Genomic DNA, 6,000 nt, shown 5'->3' with positions numbered 1-6,000 from the left:
TGTTATAAAGAGATACTTTGCATTTCATGGTTCGATCTTATAAAAACTCTTTGTATAGATACCCCCCCTCACATGTCTCCATATGAATGATCAGGATCAGATCATTTGTAGCACTTTACAACAATTGTAACAACTACAAAGCAGGTCGTATCAATAGTGTTATCAAGATAAGACATTCAACCTTATCCATATACTATAGACCGTTTAGAATATCACTTAAACATGATCCACCTGTATATTTCCACATAAATGTTTAAGTCACATCAAATAATCTTGGATCTTTGTATAATGGATTATTGCATATAAAATTAATCAACCATTGAATCAAATAACATATAACTATGAGGCTTTAGGGCATACATCCCAACAATTCGTGATTCATCTAAAAAGGAATTCTCAAAGCTTAGAGGGAGCCTAAGACATTCAAGCAAAGGGGACTTTGTTCTTAGAAGGAAAGATACGATTCAAGTGAGAAGGAATCTAACGACTTGATGAGAGCTTGAGTCTTACAAGGAGAGAGACTTTATCTTAGGGAGAGCCTAAGACATTCTTCACTTATATTACTACTTAGCGGGGGCCTAAGTTTCCATGAGAGGGAGCTCAAATCTAGACGAAGTCTAGGTATAAAAGATGGAATTCACTCCTTCCCCGAAGCAGGGGTAAGTAGATAGATTGCTCCCTTAAAGGCTGATTCTGGGGCTTGAACGATGTGACACCACACACCTTCTCATGGCCTGAGAGGTGTCCACACATAGTAGGACTATGTTGTATTGTTCATTAGAGGGATCAGTGGTACTTAAGGAGTTAGATATAACTATAGGGGAAAAATGGTAAATTGGCCCAGGTGTACTTACGAACACTTGTGAAGGGTTATCGTACTGTTGATTGGTTATATCCGATGGACACAGAAATATATTTATGGTGAGAAGAGTGCAACTGTCGGTCTTTAGTGGAATGCCTAGCAGTTAACGGATGGTGGATCTCATGGCTAAAGAGTTTAGTCAGCTATTCACATACCATTGGAGCTTTGAGTAACAAGTCCATAATCTCCCATTGGTAGCTTAATGGATTCAAGTTGAGAATCAGTTTTTGGGTCAGTTTGAAGTGTTTCGATTGACAAGAGAGAGTTTGATTATATATGATATAATTAAACGAGTCAATTATATATGATATAGTTGACTTGGTGTATGAGATATATTAATTAGAGGAAAATGATATAAATATGATTTATATCTAATAGAGGAGAAAAGGACTATGGTTTATGTGTTGCATATGATGTGATATTAAACTATAGGTTATAAATATAATATAACTATATTTATTTCTAATTAAACAATTATAAGATAATTGTTGGCGATTTTTTCTTCGTAACCGAATGAGAAAGTAGAAGGTTGCAATCAGTTTTCATAACTGAATGATAAAATGAAAATGGTTTTCATTTTGCAAGGAGATCGGTTAATCGCTACACGAATTAGTACATTGCCCATCGCCTAGCAGACGAGAGCATACACGATACCTCAAAGTTTACTAAACGATCATGTACATTCGCAGCTTACCTAAACGATTGTATAGTATTTGCTAAACGATTTCGCGCACAGAGCGATTTACCTAAATGATCAGCCCCATTTATTACACAATCGTGCACCTTTTGCTAAACGATCAAGCACTCGTCTATATGATAGACTTCAAATATCTCCCACTTACTTGGTCATGGTAAACGATAGTTGTTTCCTCCTCCCCTCTACAAAATCCAACAGAGCCCATACATCCTAGATTCTCACTCCGAGAATACCGAGGGTCCCAAGTGGTTGTGTCCTCCTTTCTACCTGTTCGTGAGAAGTTCGTTCGATGGTAGACGACAGTGAGATTTGGTGGACGATAGGCTTGACGATCTCAACGACAACGAGAGTTGTTGGCTTGACGAGAGCGAGATTTAAAGAGGAAGAGTTTTTCAACTGGTATGTCTCTAGTTCCTTTGCATTTAAGTTTTGTTCTAAGCATGCCATAATTTGTTATTAGATGCATAACTTGTATATTTGATTGTGAATGCGGTATTTCTGTCATAATGAATTTGGAACGATCTTGCTTTCGGTCAGAGGTGGATGGAGAATATGTTCATAGTAAGTGGGAGCGGAATGTGTGACAACATATCTCACGGTTTCTCTCGTTAGGTTGGATAAAGTTTCTGTGCATTGCCTCGAGGCACCCTGGGAGTGTCCCACTATAGGATGGCAGTTTTGCATGTTTCTTTATCTGATCTCCAGTATAGGATAAGGTCACTTTAGTATCTTGTCCTAATCTGCTTTTCTCTATGGTGGGCGCATTAGGGCGGGACTCTAAGGCCGAAAACGAGGGGTTACACTTACACGAAATTGTTAAGGGTTAACAGTTTTGGACCAAACGAATGGTGATTGTTTGGTGCAGTTACAAGAGTTGTTTCTGCCTAATGGTTAAGTGTGTCTCATCCCAGTGAAGAGACATCTGATCACCCCACCAGTGATGGCCGTCCTGCTTTGTTGGGGCATCATTGCGAAATAGAAGTCTTTTCACTTAAAGTACTTGGAAAATATTTTGCTAAAACTAAAATTGGTGTTAAAATGTGGTATTACATAGACTTATTAAGTTTGTTCATTTTTTCAGCAACGTATTTATGGCTACCGCCACATTAGCTCTACTTAGCACCGATAAACTGATTGGTGAAAACTACGCTAGTTGGAAACAACAATCATAACCATATTAATCATCGATGATCTCAGATTTGTCCTTATAGAGGAGTGTCCTCCTATTCCACCTCCTAACGCTACTCGAAATTTTTGGGAGGCTTATGAGCATTGGACACGGGCAAATGAGAAGGCTCGAGCCTATATCTTGGCCAGTCTTAATGACGTTTTGGCCAAGAAGCATGAGTCTATGGTCTCAGTGCGTGAGATCATGGAGTCCCCGCGGGGAATGTTCGGACAACCGTTTGGATAGCTCAAGCATGAGGCTCTTAAATGCATCTTCAACTCCAAAATGGAGAAAGGTACCTCTGCTCGTGAACATGTGTTTAACATGATGGTCCACTTCAATGTGGCAAAGATGAATAGGTCTCGGATCGATGAAGGCAGCCAGGTTAGCATTATCCTGCATTCGTTGCCGGATAGCTTATTGCACTTTGTCAGTAATGTGATTCTGAACAAAGTGGACTATAGCCTTATAACTCTTCTCAACGAGTTGCAGACATTCCAATCCTTGCTGAAAAGTAAGAAGAAGAAAGAAGATGAGGCAAATATTGCTTCATCTTCAAAGACGTTCCATAAAGGTTCTACCTCAGGTACAAAGTCTACACCTTTTACTTCTAACACTGCCAAGTGGAAGAAGAAAAAAAGTGGTAAGGGGAAGAGGAAGACACCTACTAACCCACAACCTGTCGCCCAGTGGGGTAGGCATCCAGTACCAGTTGACAAAGGAAAGTGTTTCCACTACAACCAGGATGAGCACTGGAAGAGGAATTGTCCTCACTGGTTAAAGGAGAAGAAGGCGGCTAAGGCTAAGGCAAAACAAGGTAAATATGATTTACTAGTTTTGGAAACTTGTTTAGTAGAGAATGATGATTCCGCCTGGATTATTGACTCTAGGGCCACTAATCATGTTTGTTTTTCTTTTGAGGGGATTAAATCCTTGCAGCAGCTGAAGACTGGCGAGATGACGATGCAAGTAGGAACTGGGCACGTCATCTCAATTGTGGCAGAGGAAGGAGTCCAGTTGACTTTACAGAAGAAATTTATCATTTTAGATAATGTTTATGTAGTTCCTGAGTTGAAAAGAAACTTAATTTCTGTAAAGTATTTGATATAGTGTAATTATACTATGAATTTTCAATTGAATAAAGTGTTTATTCATAAAGATGAAGTTGAAATATGTTCAGCATATTTGGAAAGTAACTTGTATGTGCTAAGGCCGTTAGCAATGAGGTCTCTGCATAACATAGAGATGTTTAAAACTGTCGTGACTCAAAATAAATGACAAAAGGTTTCTCCAAAAGAAAATACGCAACTTTGGCACCTTCGATTAGGACACATCAATCTCAATAGGATTGAGAGGTTAGTGAAGAATAGACTTCTAAGTGAGTTAGAGGAAATTTTTTTACCGATGTGTGAATATTGTCTTGAGGGCAAGATGACCAAAAGACCTTTTCCTGGAAAAGGTTATCGAGCCAAAGAGCCTCTAGAGTTACTGCATTCTAACCTCTGTGGTTCAATGAATGTGCGAGCTAAGGGAGGCTATGAGTATTTCATCACCTTTACTGATGATTACTCTAGGTATGGGTATGTTTATTTGATGCAATGGAAGTCTGAATCCTTTGAAAAGTTCAGACAAGGCTGAAGTTGAAAATGCATTAAATAGACGAATTAAGACATTTCGATTGGATTGAGGTGGAGAGTTTTATGATTCGGGGTTCCAAAACTATTTGATAGTACATGGAATTGTTTCCCAACTCTCAGTGTCAGGTACACCTCCGCGGAATGGTGTAGCAGAGAGGAGAAATAGAACTTTGTTGGACATGGTTCGATCGATGATGAGTTACGCTTCCTTACCAGACTTATTTTGGGGTTTTGCAGTGGTGACTGTAGTGTATATACTCAACTATGTTCTTTCCAAGAATGTTGCGAGAACACTTCTGGAGTTGTGGAACAGGCGTAAAGCTAGTTTGCATCACTTCTGCATATGGGGTTGCCCAACACATGTGCTTGAGGCTAATCTAAAGAAAATAGAACTACAGTCAAGGTTGTGCATTTTGTAGGCTACCTCAAAGGTTCACGAGGGGGTTACTTTTATGATCCGATGGAAAATAGAGTGTTTGTGTCTACGAACGCTACCTTCCTAGAAGAGGATCATATTAGGGAGCACAGTCCACGTAGTAAAATCGTGTTACGTGAGCTTTCCAACAAAACTATTGAAACTTCAACAAGAGTTGTTAAAGGGCCTGCTTCATCAGCAAGAGTTGTTGATGATAGTGAAGGATCTCATATCTAAGAGTTCCATGAGCGCGTTCGGATCGCTCCGATCTCACTGTGACCGAAATACATATTATACATTCAACATACAGTTATGCAAACAAACACTAATTATCGGCATGCTATGAACAAGAAAATAACAAGGGAACGAGTTCCATACCAGTTGAAGACAGTCTTCGAACTTCGGAACTTAACGTAGTGGAACCCTCTAAGCGATCTACCAACGCCCAGCAGTAGTGTCAAAAAAACCAGCATGAACAACCGCACGAACCCGAACACCACGGGGACGACACCACCACTAAATAGCCCTGGGTATTCTCGGAGTGAGGAAACACAAATCGTGTAGGCGATAAGCAAGTGGGAGGGTAAAAGACGCTATCATATAGCAGAAGTGCTTATCGTTTAGGAGAAGTTACACGATCATGTAGATTTTACTGAACAATCGTGTAGGAAAAGGTATATGATCGTTTAGTAAAATCGGCACACTATACGATTGTTTAGAGAAGCTATCCGATTGTGTAGGCGACAGTGTGCGATCGTTTATGCGCGAGGCAAACAATCATTTAGACGGAGAGAACTATCGTATAGGCTCTTGTTTTACGTAAGCGATCGTTTAGATGTTCACCAACGCGCGCTCTCGAAATATTTTGGGCGATCGATTGAACTATTGAAGAATGAAAAAATTTTTCATTTTAATTCATCGGTTACAATAACCGACGCTGCCCCACTAACCCACGTCCGAACGTGAATTTTGGATTAATTATCATATAATTAACCAACTAATTAATTAATAAATATAATCATATTATATTTTTATCCTATAGTTTGATATCACATATTTACTATAGTATTTTTCTCCTCTACTGATATAAATCATATTTATATCTTATTTCCTCCAAAATAATGTATCTCATACATTTAGCCAATTATATCATATATAATTAACCAGTTCAATTATATCATATATAATCAAACTTTCTCTTGTCAATTTGAACATTTCAAA

This window comes from Benincasa hispida, chromosome 1 (assembly GCF_027475165.1).
Source record: "Benincasa hispida cultivar pf3 chromosome 1, pf3_genome.v1.1, whole genome shotgun sequence".
In the NCBI taxonomy this organism is placed as follows: domain Eukaryota; kingdom Viridiplantae; phylum Streptophyta; class Magnoliopsida; order Cucurbitales; family Cucurbitaceae; genus Benincasa; species Benincasa hispida.
The sequence above is the reverse complement of the archived record's forward strand: the minus strand, read 5'-3'. Positions refer to the sequence as shown.